Source organism: Patella vulgata, chromosome 1, assembly GCF_932274485.2.
Source record: "Patella vulgata chromosome 1, xgPatVulg1.2, whole genome shotgun sequence".
Lineage (NCBI taxonomy): Eukaryota > Metazoa > Mollusca > Gastropoda > Patellidae > Patella > Patella vulgata.
Genome location: NC_065879.2, coordinates 87,342,966 through 87,361,621, shown reverse-complemented (window position 1 = coordinate 87,361,621; position 18,656 = coordinate 87,342,966). Strand labels below are relative to the sequence as shown.

General features: G+C 36.6%; 1 long non-coding RNA gene across 1 annotated transcript; it reads left to right on the top strand.

Moving 5' to 3' along the window:
* Window positions 1–1,687: 1,687 nt before the first annotated feature.
* Window positions 1,688–5,983, top strand: LOC130013264 (uncharacterized). The gene is made up of 2 exons (XR_008788654.1): window positions 1,688–1,811; window positions 2,275–5,983. It is a non-coding gene; the product is annotated as an uncharacterized LOC130013264 (long non-coding RNA).
* The last annotated feature ends 12,673 nt before the right edge of the window (window positions 5,984–18,656 follow it).

Below are 18,656 nucleotides of genomic sequence, written 5' to 3'. Positions count from 1 at the left end.
CTGCTTTAGATTTTACCCATTAATCAATTTATATACAATACCCGAATTATTGATGAAACAATAAAAATGATGAAGCCCGAAAAAAAAAAAATGTCGCAGGTTAACTACAGAGTGATACTAAGGTACTGTTTATTAAACCGATTTTAATTTTTTGCATCAGTCGATTTAAAGAAAATTACAATTCCCGCAAAAATTGATGAAATAATTAATAATGTTCGATGTCCGAAAAATGTCGCAAAAAAATATTTTATCCATAGGCAACCAAGCACTTAATTTGGCTTATTCAAGAAAAAGAAAGTGCATGTGCGGTGTGCTTTATATTTTTTATTTCGAGCGAAAGTTACGGTGGAAACTGCACCTGATCACTGCGCCCATCCCCGTTCAATACCCCCCCCCCAGCCTTTCCCCCTCCCCCCCCCCCTCGATATAAGTACTTTACACGCCTACCCGAAAATCCAAAGTGCAGAAAACTGATGAAAGTTAATATTTAGTTGAACGCTACTATCATTGAAGGGGTGGCATCGGGGCGAGTTGACTCACAGCACACTGCATGTATGGCGTCTGCTCATAATTATGACCATTAGCGCTGTGTTAGACAACTCGACCACCCAAACACCAGCTATTTGAGACAGAAATTGAATTAAATGAAATTGGTCTTAATGTCTTACCATTTGGTGACAGATAAAACCATTGTCGTATATGTCAATTAATATAGACGGAATAGCCTACCCATTTAGTAAAAGAACAAAACGACTGGTGGGCCGAATGAATTTATGCGGCGAAATGCGGGTGCAAGGCACGAGTTGCGTCTTATTCAAGTGGCTCGTGACAATAGTATTATAGATCCTGGTTTCATGATCGCAGGGTGTGAAAGGTTGTTCTGGTTGGAATTAAGTTAAGTTTAAACCGACCATGTAATAACAGCATCGACGATAACAGGCTGTCTAAAGGTAACGTGTCATTAAAATACTTTTGTTGCCGATTAACAAATTATTTCTAGAATATTTTAGATACTTTTATTGAAGTCAACGAAAGGGTAATCCCCTTATATACCGTATTATCTCAAATAAAGTCATCCGTAAGAATACTAAGAAAAACAGGCGTAATATGTACATACCATTGAAATAATTTTATTGTCAATTTACAAATTAGTTCGGACTACACTACGTCCTCTCCGATCAGACACCGTTTAAGGGTAATCCCCTTTATCCATACCGTATTATCTGAAATAAAGTTACCCCATACTAAACTTAAACTGTCTGTCTACATAATTAGCTCCACCTGAGAATAGACACTAAGTAGTTGACCAACATTTTAAATCCTAAATCTGCAATTTTAATCAAAAATCGGAAATGCGAAAAGGGGAATCCCCTTTTACCATACCGTATTATCTGAAATAAAGTCACCCCGTATTAAACTTAAACTGGCTGTCTACATAATTAGCTCCACGTGAGAAGACACTAAGTAGTTGAACAACATTTTAAGAACTAAATCTGCGATTTTAATCGAAAACACTAAATATATTTTAGAATTTTGAGAAGTATCTGCTTTCATTTAATAAAATAGAAAATTAATTATTCTTTTTGTTGCAGATGTGGAGCCATGAGAGTAGGACAGCATTTTGAATAACATGTAGTCAGGTAGCAGGTGTAAGTTAACATTAAGATTCAAGCCTATAAATTAAACATATCAAATTATGTGAAGACAAAAACAGTATACTAATTATTGGATATGGCGGCCATTTAGGGCAGAGATTTATTCTCAAGATAGAGTAGATAGTTCTCTCTGTTGCTCGTACTGACTCTAGTGAGGTAAGCAACGTCATATTTTCTCACTAAAATGTTCTTTTATGCTGTACAGGCGCTCACAGGGACTGACATGCGACCGTTGACCAGTAAAAAGTTGCCCAGTAAAATTTACTGGGGACAGAAAATTTTCCTATAAGGTGTTCACATGTGACCGTTTACCAGTAAAATGTTGCCAGTAAAATTTACTGGGGGCAGAAAAACTTTCGACAAGGAGTCAATAGACTGGTTCCAGAACATACAGTGCGAGTGTAACAGGAACTTTCGTTCAGAGCTGAACTAACCTTGACCTTGATGTTACTGGATAGAAACAAGTTATTCTTCTGTAGGTAGCTTGATCATGTTCTGAGACAGAAAAAGATGAAGTCAGGAACTCATAGAAAATTTAGACGATAATAACTTATTGTAGGATTTTAATGATTTTTTGAATAATGTGTCTTTATACATATTACTTGATTTCAATTTACAGAGTGCTGAGAAGGAGTACCACAGCTATACCAATTACAGTAGGCCTTGTCAGTACTTAGAGTTGGAGAAGTTACAGTAGAGTTGGAGAAGTTACAGTAGGCCTTGCAGGTACTTAGAGATGGAGAAGTTACAGTAGCCCTTGCAGGTATTTAGAATTGGAGAAGTTACAGTAGGCCCTACAGGTACCTGGTACTTACGAGTTTGAGAAGTTACAGTAGGGCCTGCAAATGGGGAAGGCATACCACCATGCTATGTCGATAATAAACCTGAACTGTTACCATGGAAATCTGTAATACAGAAGCGAAGTACCAGATTTGATATTTAAGAGTTCAGTTTAAATGGACAAACTTTTCCTCCATTGAAGACAGGTGATTGCAAAATTAGTCGCAAATCGCTAGTCATTTTTTACTATATATTGACAAAAATATTGAAATAGGCTAAAAATATGAACAAAAATAAAGAAAAATTACTTTGCTCCACCGTTCACGGACGTATGCTCAGGGGTTGGGAGGGGGCCCCTGTTTTCACCCCCTACCCCTCTCCCCAGCTTCTGGATATGCGCCTGCCCAATATGCTTTTAATTCTAAATTTTTAAGTTTTGAAATTTTAAACTAAAGTATAATTATCAAGACCCTGAAGAACAGAAATTTGTTTGACCTTAGCCAATAAAAAGGCTGCTTTCTTAAAGGGACAATAACACTCTTGCTGGCTTGAAAGCTCCAGAAAATAAAAAATATCTCTATCTAAGTACTAGATGTTTAAGTGTCCTACCTGTTGTGTAAATTATCCATTACATCCTATTTTACTTGTCCAGAGGGTTCGAAAATATTTTTAAATCGAAGTTTCATTTGAAAAGGTTTACGTTAGACGTTTCAAACCATTCTGTTGAATTTTTCAAAATTTTTAAATAAGGTGTGTTAAGATGAAATTTGTATCATCAATTAATTGGAATATTGTAAAATAGTACAATTTGTTGACCAGAATAAAGATTGGGGCATATTATTCAGTTACAACAAGAGTGGTATTGAGACTTTAAAGTGGTGTAAGATATAGATAAAGAGCTGATAGTTCTCGTTATAATAATTACAAACTACATAACTTAAACAGAATATGCTGAAAATTTCAGTCAAATGGCTTCACTCTGAACCAAGTATTACCTTTTGAATTTTGGGCTAGCCTGAATCATCATTACTAAGTCAGTACGATAAAAACCAAAGTCTCAATTATCCATTTTTACGTTTAATCATCCTTCACAAAATGTATTCCAATCCGCTAAATATCACAGGCTAGCGATGACATAGAGAGTTGATTATGGTCTGGATAAGTTAATTAATGTCTAATTAATAAGTTAGATAACATTTCAGGCCTAACAGAAAGACCTGCAATAGGCATATTTAGCTCTTGTATAATGTATGTTTAAGATAACTGTTGCAAACTACTACATTTGTGAAAGGTAGATCTCTAATAGGAATATCCATCCAAGAATTGTTCAATTTCAATTTTATTTAGTATGAAACTTTCATTGATCTATACTGCTCGCTATGTAATAAGCCTGGGAACAGAATTGACAGGCCTGTCTTTAATCCAATTGAATCCAAGTTAGGAGATTAGTATTTTGATTTTATTTCTTAATTAAATGTTCTGACAGCTGTCTAGTCATTCGGATGGGATGGAAAACCGAGTTACCGTGTACACATTGGCGTGCACGTAAAAGATCCCTTGACAGTTGGAATTCGATACAAGAGTAGGCTGTAGTGCCGCTCATCCGGGCAGAATTTCACTCCTAGCACACTATGGCATAGGCCTGTCTTTATTAGCCCAGTTCGGAGCAGAACTGTTAAATGTTAAATTATCAGTATATTTTCTTCATTAAAGATACATTATGTAAGATTTAGATAAAGAACTAGCCGTTCTCGCTATAATAGTTCGACAGTAGATGATGTAAAATGAATAATTTAAAAATTTCATTCAAATTACTCTATTGCAAGCAAAGATATTAGCCTTTGAAGGTTTGACAGACGTGTGCAATAATTTCAACCACCGTACTGGTTGATCAAAGCTAAGTCTCGGTCCTCCATATTTGATTAAATCAAAGTATCGCTGAACCATTCTAATCTATTTAATATTGGAGAAATCTGATGCCATCGAGAGTTGATTAAGGCCTGGATCAGTTAATTAATGTCTAATTAATACTTTAGAAAACATTTCAGGCCTAAAGAAAGATCTGCAATAGGTAGTTTTAGCTCTTGCATAATGCATGTTTAAATGTTTATTTATCAATCGGATTATATAATACGTAGATTAAAGAGAAATTTGATATTTTCCGAGAAAATGCAAATCGTGCATCATTAGTTTAAAGCTCAGAAGAGAACAGTCTGATTAAAACACAGATCCAATTTTGTTTCGTTTTTATAGTTCAAAACGTCGATTTTACTTGTCTTTACTACACATGGATGTGGAAGCGTTGTTATTTAACTAGTGTTCTGCCTGAAATGAGGGGTCAGCCAATCAAATGGTCTGTCGAATCGAGCGTTTGACCTTTTTTGCACGGATCTGTGGGGAGACATTAGCGGCAATAGAAATCAAAACAAAGCAAAAGTAGATAAAAAATACATGGCGGTCGCTAATTGGTTAATCGAATGGAATAATACTAGATCATTGTGTCATCTGGAGAATATCTTTTCAAGGTTAGGGTTCGGGTTAGGTTTATAAATTACATGTCAAACGTACAAATTGAAGCTGTAACAACGGTGGATTGTGGCTAAAACTATTCTGAAGGGTTAGGGTTAGAATTGTGGGTATAAACACTGACAGATATTCTACAGATCGGTCAAGATCCAGTAGCGTGCAATCGAATGACTGACATAATCAGGATAAATGTCGCTTGCTTGGTACCTGACGTCATAGAACGTGAACTCCCACTATAACTTGTTAGATCTACATGTAGTGTAGGCCATCGAAAGTATAAAAAAACGAAACGAAATATAGATCTGTAGTTTAATCAGATTGAATTAAGTCTTGTCAATACTTTGGTTATTTTGAGACTAACAAATGTTATTTTTTCTTATTATAAATTCGTACTTTCCACAAAAATGTCCTAGTTATTGGATTGGAGAACTTGATAAAATTTGGTTGGCCATCTCGATATCATTTGGCTAGTCATCTAGATATAATTTGGCTGGACCACTCAATATCATTTGGCTGGACCACTGTATGGCGTATGCCTGTCTTCATTAGCCCAGTATAGGAGCAGAACAGTAGGAAGTTAAACCCCATTTCATTTCATTTTATTTCTAACCAGGGACATACCAACAGATTTTCTTGGGGCTCCCATCAGTAACAGATGACGCCTTGAGAATGAAAAATGAATTAATTTCCCACACACCTATAACATATTATTTTTCTCTGTGGATTATCACATTTTTTATTTAAGTGATTATCATTGTTTTTGATCCTTTGTTTCTGATTGCCTGAATTCAGTGAATAGTTCCCATATCTTTGTAGTCTACAAAGTACGAGCGAATTATTATTTTAATTGTCTCGACATGGTCTTTAGTTCTTTTGTTTTTGCTTTCCTGAATTTCAGTGAATAGTTCCTGAATTCTTGTGTCTTTATGTAGTTTGCAATGTGAAAGTGTTTTTGTCGGTGGATGTTGGCTAGATTTTTTCTTTTTTTTGTGATCTGAAAAAAATAAAATGTATAGAAACCATTTTAGGACTAACACATGGTTCAACTCCATTTCTTGTACGTGGCAAGGAGTAGGGGTTTTCTCTGGGTCCTCCGGTTTCCTCCCACTGCTAAAGACCCCTACGCAAAAGCGAATTATTGAAATAAAATTAAACCATATGTTAGTCCCGAAATGACCTAGTTTGTGTCAAGTGGACTTTGAATTAAACCCAATTTCTCTCTCTCTTCTCTGAACTCCATTTCAATAATTCGCTTGCACGTAGGGGTCTTTAGCAGTGGGAGGAAACCGGAGGACCCGGATAAAACCCACATGGTTGGACAGGCGACCCAAATCCTTGTCACGTACAACCGGTGATTCGAAACCACGCCAGTTGACTCAGTGACAGGCCTTATGATACAGCACACACGTGCTAACCATTGGGCCATCCACCAATCCCCCAAGGCCCTCCCCGACTTATTGGGATTGAATTGAAAGGTCTCCCCCTTGCCTCCCCATGCCTGATTCTGAGGTGTATAATCTTGACTGAAATGAAGCCTGTTTATGGTTGTGGGGGGGGTGTATGGCCGAATGGTTAGCATGTGCACACTGTATCATAAGGTCTGTCATTAAGTAAACTGGCGCGGTTTCGATTCCCCAGTTGTATGTGCCAAAGAGTAGGGCCGCCTGTACAATCTGGTTTTCTCCCACTGCTAAAGTACTTGTTTGTTCCACTCAAATGGTTATTAATCCATTTTGAAAGTTTGATTTCCACAAAATATATGAAAATGGTCACTGCTTCTCGATAATGTATGTAGGTAATTCACGTACCGGTTGTAAGTTTATGTAAAGTTTATATCATTTACTTTAAACAATAAACCTATATTATTGATTTTAAACAATAAGTTTATAACAATAAACTTATATGAATGAATGTAATATATAATAAGCTGGAATCCTGACATTTCCATGTATATATAGAGACTAATTCTCATGTATCTTCACATAGTCAGCTTCAGGCATCTTTTTATCCTTTGTTCTTGATGGGGGGATCATGTGGCTAAGTGGGTAAGACGCTGGCTTGCTAGCCTGGAGGTCGGGTGTTCGATCCCTGCATTGGCCGAGAAAGTTCATCCAGATTATCCGGCGTGGTTCCCCCTTGTCAGTGATGCACGACGGAGGGCTGTCTAGTCGTTTAGATGGGACGAAAAACCAAGGTCCCGTAAAAGATCCCTTGACAGTAGGAATTCAATATAAGAGTAGGCCGTAGTGTCTCTCTGTCCGGGTAAAATTTCCCTCATAGCACACTATATGGTGTATGCCCGTCTTCATTAGCCCAGTTCGGAGTAGGACGTCAAACCCCATTTCATTTAATTTCATTTGTTCTTGATGGGAAAGATTTATTTCAGACTTTCCATACATCTTCAACTGTGAAAAACTTGAGATATGCCAAACAAATAGTTCTTGAGTTTGGAAGATATTTGGAAGAAGTTAATTATCCTACCCGTTTTTCATGTACACATTCAGGCATTTTTTATTCTCTGTAAAAATTAAGAGAGGCCTAAAAATGTTCTTAAAGGTTTATTAACCTGTCAAGTGCATAGGTCGTTATATAACGTCCTGGACAATTGCCACTCACTGTGTGTAGGGCGTAATATAACGCCTTGGAGGTATTTTTCCCAACCTATTCTTGGAACATAGTACATAGTTCTTCGTCACTTCGTCAAATTAATTACACAATAGGGGGTAGTTAGCGTTTTAAAAACTTCACGCTTAACGGGATAAAATTTGTCTCTCAATGTCTACTCTCTGTTTCTCATACAATTAGTGTTGGCCGAGAAAGTTCATAGCGATTTTCCAGCGTGGTTTCTCCCTTGTTGGTGGTGCAGGACAGAGGGTCTCATCATTGTGATGGGAAAAAAACTGAGGTCCCATGTACACATTGACGTGCTCTTAAAAGAAATGAAATGAAATGGGGTTTAACATCCTACTGTTCTGCTCCTAATCTGGGCAAAGTTGAATCAGAAAGTCTGTCATCAAGTCAAGTTGTGTGCATGCGTGCATGTGCGCTGGGGGATGGGAGGGAGACGATTAACGCGTGTAAGTTGAATCAGAAAGTCAAGTTGTGTGGTTTAGATTCCCTGGTTGTTTGTGACAAAGAGTAGGGTCATTTGTCAAACCTCGGAGGTTTTCTCCAGGTCCTCTGGTTTCCTTGCACTGCTAAAGACCCGTACAGTTATTGTATCTGATTTCTTTCTATTTTGGGGGGTTGGATGGCCGAATGGTTAGCACGTACGCGCTGTATCATAGGTCTGTCATTGAGTTAACTGGTGTGGTTTCGATTCCCTGTTGTACGTGACAAGGAGTAGAGTCACCTGTCCAACCTCGTTGGTTTTCCCCGGGCCGTCCAGTTTCCTCCCACTGTTAAAGACCCCTACGCGCAAGCGAATTATTGAAATGAAATTAAACCATGTTAGTCCCGAAATGACCTTGTTTTTGCACATTGGAGTTAATCCCCATCCCTCTCTCTCTCTCTCTCTCTCTCTCAAATAGAATTGAATGTTAATCCCACAGTGTCAAGTGGACTGTTAAACCCTGTTTGCTCTTGGCACAGGCACAAATCTGTTGCAAAATGTTGGCATATGTTGCATGGCAACCACTTGAGACTGTCAAATTTAAATCATTTCAACTAAATATTATCTGGTACAATTGAAACTATTCAATCTTGTAGGCCTATATTTAGAAACATTATCTAGTACCTACATTTAAAATATTATCTGGTATACATTTAGAAATAATATCTTGTACATTAAGACTGGTACATTTAGAAATATTTGCTTTGATTAATTTTTTAAAGATACAGTTATCTTGACAATTTCAAGTCTGATAAGTAGGAAAGAATAATTTCTTTGAAGTCCATCGAATTGTTGTTGTCCTCTGGTGTCGTGGATGTTATTGCCATCTTGTCCACATTGTTTTATCAGCTTGTGAACCATATGTTAGTCCCAAAATGACATAGTTTGTGTCGAGTGGAGTTAAACTCTCTCTCTCGCTTTCTCGGGGAATCACGTGGGTAAGATGCTGACTCGCCAGCCTGGAGGTCGGGTGTTCGATCCCTGCATTGGCTGAGAAAGTTCATCCAGATTTTCCAGCGTGGTTTCCCCTTGTCAGTGATACAGGACAGAGGGCCTGACAAGGACAGCTGTCTAGTCGTTTGGATAGGACGAAAAACCAAGGTCCCGTGTACACATTGGCATGCACGTAAAAGATCCCTTGGCAGTTGGAATTCAATATAAGATAAGGCGATAGTGCTGCTGCCCGGGCAAAATGCCCCTCATAGCACACTGTATGGTGTATGCCCATCTTCATTAGCCCAGAATAGGAGCAGAACAGTAGGACGTTAAACCCCATTTCATTTTTCTCTCTCTCCCCCCCCCCCCCACTAGAATAACCATGGAAATCTTTTAATAATGATCTCATGGATAAAGGGATTAAGAATTAAGTATTTTACTACAACTGAAAATAAAAAAAAAAATTATAGTACAAACTTTTGACTGTATTTAGAATACGTTTTTTCCCACATATTATTTGCATAATATATCTGACGACAAACAACACAATATGGTTGGTTATAAAACATATTGAAAGGAAAATATTCATCCTCTGTATTCCCAGTGATATTCTACAGTCTTTCTGAGACTGCCTGACAAGGACAGCTGTCTATTCATTTGGATGAGATGGAAAACTGAGGTCCCGTGTACACATTGGCGCGCCTGAAATGTTATCTACATTATTAATTATACATTAATTAACTTATTCAGACCATAATCGACTCTAAATGTCATCGCTAACCTGCGATATGTACTGGATTTGAATTCACTTTGCTGCTTAAAGATACATTATGGGAGATAAGATAAAGAGATGGCAGTTCTCGCTATAATAGTTAAAAACTAGATAGTGTAAAGGTAATTTGCTGAAAATTTCAGTCAAATTGATCTACTATGAGCCGAGAACGAAGCGGATGAAATTTTCGCATAGTCTCGGTCATCATTACTAAAATCATTAATATAAACTGCATAGTCTTGATTATCCACTGTTTTGATTTAATTATCAATGGCCGTTAAGCGGCGTATAGGAATCTAATCCAGCCAACATTGAAGGCTAGCCTTGACATCGAGAGTTTATTATGGTCTGGATAAGTTAATTAATGTCTTCTAATTGATAATTTAGATAACATTTCAGGCCTAAAGAAAGACTTGTAATAAGCAGATTTTGCTCTTTTCTACCTGAAAATATACGAATGATGGAGAAGGATGTCAATATTGTGGAGACAACCACTGATCCTCTGGGACAGAATGACCTTTGACCTCTGTCTTCTCCAGACTTCTTAATTAACACAGGATATTTGATGGGTGGGGGAAAGGAAAATTTGGCATCTGACCTCTGCCTTCTTAAGAGCTTTAAGAATTAAGCATTTTTCTACATTTGCTATATATTGTACAAACTTTTGACTGTATTTGGAAAACATTTTTCACAAGTAGCATAAAAAATAATTAATTTTTTGTTTTCATTTTGATAATGACAAACTTTGTGTAGCACCGTTGCGGTTGACAAGGAAAGTGATGCTAGTCATTCGGATGGGACAAAAAAAAATGAGACCCATCTGCTGTCATAAAAAATAGTTACCCTTGACAGTCATTGACCCTAAAAAAAAGGATGAATTAGTTTTCTAGAAAAAAAAGGAAAAAGTGAGTAACTGACAGGAAAAAAACCATACAAGCAGGTGATGGTCGGGGTGGAATGGTCTAAATCTCCAATGGTATCATCTATAATGGATTGTAGTGTGTCAATTTCCATTGGGGATTTGTCCCCTTCCTCAGCGGGCTTAGTGCCTTTGCAGCGGTGTTTCTTAAGGTATTCTTTTCTGCTGAATTGTTTTCTGCATTCTCCACACTCTAGTAATATAGATCGATGTCGAGGTAAATGACACCCTTTTGAAAAGATTTTTCCATATTCCTTTCAAGCTTTCATTTTGTTTTAGAAGAGGTTGCTAATGACGTCAACTTGGGCACCCCTCACATTTTTCTTTATTTTCTTTTTCAAGAAACTGGACGAGAAGGAATAGAGTTTCTGGAGTCATCGATTTGTTGTTGTCCTCTTGTATTGCGAATGTTACTGCCTTACCTTCCTTTCAAGCTTCCATTTTGTTTTAGAAGAGGTTGCTATGACGTCAACTTGGGCACCCCTCACATTTTTTCTTTATTTTCTTTTTAAAGATACTGTAACAATAGTTTATTTGAAGTCGTCGAAATGTTGTTGTCCTCTGGTGTTGCGAATGTTACTGCCTTACCTTCCTTTCAAGCTTCCATTTTGTTAATAAGAGGTAGCTATGACGTCAACTAAGGCACTTCTCACATTTTTTTCTATCTTTTTTTTTTTTAAAGACACAGTAATCTTGACGATTTCATGTCTGATAATTAGGTATCAATAATTGTTTTGAAGTCATCAAATTGTTGTTGTCCTCTGGTGTTGCAGATCTTTAATACTACCCTCTGGTCCACATTGTTTTATCTGCTTGTGCTGGGAGAGGGAGACGATTAAAGTGTATAAGTTGAATCAGAAAGTCTGTCATCAAGTCAAGTTGTGTGCACGCACGTGCGTGTGCGCTGGGGGAAGGGAGGGAGACGATTAACGCGTGTAAGTTAAATCATAAAGTCTGTCATCAAGTCAAGTTGTGTGGTTTAGATTCCCTGGTTGTTTGTGACAAAGAGTAGGGTCATTTGTCAAACGTCAGAGGTTTTCTCCAGGTTCTCTGGTTTCCTTGCACTGCTAAAGACTCCTACAGTTATTGTATCTGATTTCTTTCTATTTTGGGAGGTTGGATGGCCGAATGGTTAGCACGTACGCGCTGTATCACAGGTCTGTCATTGAGTCAACTGGCGTGGTACATTTAGAAATATTATCTTATAAATTTAGAAATATTATCTGGTATATTTAGAAATATTATCTGGTACATTAAGAAATATTTGCTTTGATTAATTTTTTTTAAAGATACAGTTATCTTGACAATTTCAAGTCTGATAAGTAGGAAAGAATAATTTCTTTGAAGTCCATTGAATTGTTGTTGACACGAATTGTTGTTGTCCTCTGGTGTCGCAGTTGTTATTGCCATCTTGTCCACATTGTTTTATCTGCTTGTGAACCATATGTTAGTCCCAAAATGACATAGTTTGTGTCGAGTGGAGTTAAACTCTCTTGCTCTCTCTCTCTTTCTCGGGGAATCACGTGGGTAAGACGCTGACTTGCCAGCCTGGATGTCGGGTGTTCGATCCCTGCATTGGCCAAGAAAGTTCATCCAGATTTTCCAGCATGGTTTCCCCTTGTCAGTGATGCAGGACGGAGGGCTTGACAAGGACGGCTGTCTAGTCATTCGGATGGGACAAAAAACCAAGGTCCTGTGTACACATTGGCGTGCACGTAAAAGACCCTTGGCAGTTGGAATTCGATATGAGAGTAGGCGATAGTGCTGCTGCCCGGGCAAAATTTCCCTCATAGCACACTGTATGGCGTATGCCCGTCTTCATTAGCCCAGTATAGAAGCAGAACAGTAGGACGTTAAACCCCATTTCATTTCATTTTTCTCTCTCTCACCCCCCCCTCCACCCCCCCCCACTAGAATAACCATGCAAATCTTTTAATAATGATCTCATGGATAAAGGGATTAAGAATTAAGTATTTTTCTACAACTGAAAATATAAAAAAAATTATTGTACAAACTTTTGACTGTATTTAGAATAGGTTTTTTCCACATATTATTTGCATAATATATTTGACGGCAAACCAAACAATATGGTTGGTTATAAAACATATTGAAAGGAAAATATTCATCCTCTGTATTCCTAGTGATATTCTACAGTCTTTCTGAGACTGCCTGACAAGGACAGCTGTCTAGTCATTTGGATGAGACGGAAAACTGAGGTCCCGTGTACACATTGGCGTGTCTGAAATGTTATCTACATTATTAATTATACATTAATTAACTTATTCAGACCATAATCGACTCTAAATGTCATCGCTAGCCTGCGATATTTACTGGATTTGAATTCAATTTGCTGCTTAAAGATACATTATGGGAGATAAGATAAAGAGATGGCAGTTCTCGCTATAATAGTCAAATTGATCCAATGATGATCGAGGCTAGGCGTAAAATTAAAAAGCTAATATCTAGGTTCAAATAATGCGAACAATTTTGAGTAAATTGTTAACTTAAAAGTCTGAAAAGAATGTTTTGTGAAACAGGGACTCTGTTAAAATTATATAAATATAAATATTATTTGAAATGTAAGAAATCAGTGTAACGAATAAAAAAAGGTTTGTGTAGCATTTACCAGATTCGAGGAAAGAGCTCCTGATTTGTACATAGATGTAGTCCACATCTTTTATTATCTAATCTTCGTTATTTACATATAAAATATTTTTTTATACATTTAGAAACATTATTTTTTAGGCCTACATTTACAAATATTATCTAAATAGATAGTAATATTATCTAAATAGATAATATTTAATAAATAGATAGTAATATTATCTTAAAAATATTATCTAAATAGATAATATTTACTAAATAGATAGTAATATTATCTTAAAAATATTATCTAAATAGATAGTAATATTATCTTAAAAATATTATCTAAATAGATAATATTTACTAAATAGATAGTAATATTATCTTAAAAATATTATCTAAATAGATAATATTTACTAAATATTATCTAAATAGATAGTAATATTATCTTAAACATTTAGAAATATTATGTTGTGAAGCCTACATTTAGAAATATTATCTTATGAGGCCTATATTTAGAAATATTATTTTGTGAAGCCTACATTTAGAAATATTATGGGGCCTAAATATTTAGAAATATTATCTTTTAGGTCTACATTTAGAAATATTATCTTACGAGGCCTATATTAAGCAATATTATCGTATAAGGCCTACATTTAGAAATATTGTCGTATAAGGCCTATATTTAGAAATATTATCGTATAAGGCCTATATTTAGAAATATTATCATATGAGGCCTATATTTAGAAATATTATCTTGTAGGTCTACATTTAGAAATATTATCTTATGAAGCCTACATTTAGAAATATTATCCTATAAGGCCTATATTTAGAAATATTATCTTTTAGGTCTGCATTTAAAAATATTATCTTGTAGGCTTACATTTAGAAATATTATATTGTGGGCTTACATTTAGAAATATTATCTTGTAGGCCTACATTTAGAAATATTATCTTATGAAGCCTACATTTAGAAATATTATCTTATAAGGCCTACATTTAGAAATATTATCTTTTAGGTCTACATTTAGAAATATCGTATAAAACCAACATTTAGAAATATTATCGTATAAAACCAAAATTTAGAAATATTATCTTATGAGGCCTACATTTGGAAATATTATCTTTTAGGTCTACAGTTTATTATCTTTATGTAAGGCCTACATTTAGAAATATCTTGTAAAACCTTCATATTATCTTAAGAAACCTACATTTAGAAATATTGTCTTGTACACATAAAAATATTATCTTGTACATTTAGAAATATTATTTAATTTTTGTACATTTTAACATATTTAAAAATATTGCCTTGTATATTTAGAAAAATAATCTTTTTTTTTTCTATTGGAGAGAAATTTTGTATGTTTTTGAGTAATAAAAATGATTTGATGAATAAAATTGTGTATATCTGTAGAACTATTTGTTCTGCTGGGGTTTGGTTGGAGAATAGGGGATCCAAACGCTGTAGAACTATTGGGTGTGGGGTGGGTAGAGGGGGTGTGGTGGGTTGGAGGGGGTGGGGGTAGGTTTGGTTGGAGAGAGTGGTCAGGAGTGGGTTGGGTGGGGGGGTGGGTGGTTGGATGGTATGAGGGAGCCACAGTGGCCAAAACATTCCTCAGCATTTTGCGACGCAGTTTCCCCTTGTCAGAGGGCCAGGCAAGGACAGTGTCTTGTCCCGTGTGTACCTACACATTGGTGTGCACGTTAAAGAACCCTTGTCAGTTGGAATTCAAAATTAGAGTAGGTCGTAGCGCAGCTGTCCGAGCAAAGTTTCCCTGTATCTCATAAGCCGCTCTTCATGATCCCAGTCGGAGCAGAACAGTAGAATGGTTAACTCCATTACATTGTCAGTGATGCAGGACGGAGGAGCTGACATGGGTATCTGTCTAGTCATTCGGATGGGACGAAAAACCAAGGTCCCGTGTACATATTGGCGTGCACGTAAAAGATCCCATGGCAGTTGGAATTCGATATAAGAGTAGGCTGTAGCGCCGCTGCCCAGGCAAAATTTCCCTCATAGCACACTGCATGGCGTATGCCCGTCTTCATTAGCCAGTAGGAGCAAAACAGTAGGACGTTAACCCCATTTCATTTCATTTCATTTATTACATTTACGATGCAAACAGGCTTCTTTAAAGAGCGGGGGATTGGATGGCCAAATGGTTAGCGTGTGCTCGTTGTATCATAAGGTCTGTCAGCTGTCGGGGTTTCGAATCCCCTGTTGTACGTGACATGGGGTAAGGTCGTCTGTCCAACCTCGTGGGTTTTCTCTGGGTCCTCAGGTTCCCTCCCACTGCTAAAGACCCCTATGCGCAGGTGAATTGAGGAAATAAAGTTGAATCATGTGTTAGTCCCGAAATGACCTAGTTTGTGTCGAGTAAACGTTAAACCCCATTTCTCTCTCACTTTATATAAAGACTGAAGAATAATCAATCAAGGTAAAAATAAATATTTGAGGTATTAACATAGTGAAGATATCAGTTATAAGGTATTTTTGAAACCAAAATCTGCGAATATCTTAATTGTCATTTCCATGTAGAATCGTCTTTTGATGGGTTGTTAGAGTACCTAGATTTGTTTTCAGATCTAATTTCTAGAATGATCAACAGAACAGATTAGGCACTCTGATGGCCGAATGGTTAGCACATGCGAGCTGTATCATAAGGCCTGTCATTGAGTCAACTGACGTGGTTTCGAATCCACGGTTGTATGTGACAAAGAGTAGGTTTGCCTGTCTAACCTCGTGGGTTTTCTCCGGGTCCTCCGGTTTCCTCCCACTGCTAAAGACCCCTGAGAGCAAGCGAATTATTGAAATAAAATTAAACCATATGTTAGTCAAATGACCTGTATTGGCCGAGAAAGTTCATTGGGATGAAAGATTGTGTATACATTGGTGTGCACAAAAAAGATCCCGTGGCATTTGGACTTCAATATATAAGAGTAGGTCATTGGTGCAGCTGTCCGGGCAAAATTTCCCACATAGCACACTTCATTAGCTCAGTTCGGAGCAGAACAGTAGGACGTTAAACCCCATTTCATTTCATTCCATTGAATAACTAAAACTTTAAAAATGTTATCCGGATGCTTCAATTCAATCAAATGTGGTTTTCACCAACTGGTGACAGTTGTAATTTGATATATGAGTAGGCCGTAGTGCTGCTGTCCGGGCAAAATTTCCCACATAGCACACTGTATGGCATCTGTTAGTCTTCATTAGCCCAGTCGGAGCAGAACAGTAGGACGTTAAACCTCATTTCATTTCATTTCAGGTCATTCCAACCTCTTGCAGAGACTCAGTATAAGTAAGTTGCTGATCTCGGGTCTGCTGCTGTTGGTCGAGAAAATTCCTCAGGTAAACCCATATTCCTGAAGCAATGGCCCCAGACCAGCGAGCTACAGTCTTATCCACTTAGGCACCGTGGCTCCCGACCTTACAATAGAAACAATGGGTCCAACAAAAGTGCGTAAGTGTCAAAATACCAAGGGATGTACTCTTTAATTTAGCTTTAATTTAACAGGAAAATTATTTATCAGCCACACTATAAGCCAGAACACTATAGAGAATTTGCTGGATGACTGTGACTTCAATGAAATCATGTGATTGGTTTGATTCTTAGACAAATAACATAACATAAATAGTAGGACAGAACGTAATAACAATTATACACATGTTTAGGTATTTAAACGACACGCATATAATCTAAACCTCGTCATATTTTCTAAAACCTGGCAATAGAATCTATTAAACCTGAAAAACTAAACCCCACTGCATTAATGAACATGCTGTCCGTTTTTGCACCGCATACGGTTAAATAAACATTTGGCTGCTAAACTGACCAACGACGTACAACTATAACACATCGTTAAAATCTGAACAATTAGATATATGACGACAAATATGAACATCTTGCGTAATTGGACACATTGGCTAATTTTAATCACGGCTCAGGAAATTGAACCGTTCAATTAAAGATACATTATGTAAGATTAAGACAAAGAACTAGCCATTCTTGCTATAATAGTTCGAAAGTAGATGATGTAAAATGAAAAATTTGAAAATTTCATTCAAATTACTCTATTGAAGCGAAGATATTAGCCTTTGAAGGTTTGACAGACGTGTGCAATAATTTCAACCACCGTACTGGTTGATCGAAGCTAAGTCTCGGTCCTCCATATTTGATTAAATCAAAGTATTGCTGAACCATTCTAATCTATTTAATATCGGAGAAATCTGATGCCATCAAGAGTTGATTAAGGCCTGGATCAGTTAATTAATGTCTAATTAATACTTTAGAAAACATTTCAGGCCTAAAGAAAGACAAGCAATAGGCAGATTTAGCTCTTACATCATGTATGTTTAATAATTGATCAGCCCTGATAATTTTATAAGCTTATAATTGAACACATATCGGCAAAGTAAACAATAGTTAATTGGACAGTCGTTATCAAAATCAAACGGTGAGATTTAAATTGGACACAAGTGCAAATTGAATGACATTACCCGATAGTTATGAATTTTTCAACGCCTTAAAGAAATTAACGCAGGATTAAACGATAATGTGCAAATATTCCTACACAAAAATCATTATGAAAATTAAGTGTATACTAGTTTACAGAGAAATGCAACTACAGGTACCTCAAAATATTATTCAAATTCTTTATCCCAACGATCAGATAACTTGTAACTGTTGAAACTCATCTATATGAGTTACTCGGGTTCGATTGATCCGTGTCCAAACTGAGAGATACAACCAAATGTTATTTGCAAAGATGGCCGCTTTGTTTATAATGAAAACGAACTCTTGGATTTGAAGTGAAATTGTATAGTCTGTGTTTAAAGGTACATGCTACGTTAACATTCATTAGATTTACCAAGTTCTAGACCAACCCCCTCCCCCCTCCTGCAACCCCCACCCCCTCAAACGGTTGCACCTTTTGTTGAGTGGCATCCTTAGAAACGATCTGAATAACGATCGCCTTCCTTTATTCTCTGTTTTTAAATGAGCTAAACCCCTAACTCAGTATTATCCATATTATTCGAAATTAAAACTTGAATTTGAATTCTATAGGATCCAAATACCGTATCCAATATGTAAGACACAATTAACATTTTATAATCAGTTGTGTACCCTTGGCCTATATGGTTTCGGGTGCCATTTGTAATGAACAAAGAAAAATCCCCCCCCCCCCCACAAGACAATGTGGAAGTAATTAGTAATGGCTGATTCACAAATGTCAAAATAGTATTTTTAGTAATAAAAAAAACCAAAACGTGTATAATGGACTAAACAGCCATAAATTAGTTCAAAGTTTTGAAATTTGAAATTTAAAGTCAAGAACAGAAAATTGAATTGTTGTGGTCTTACGATAAAC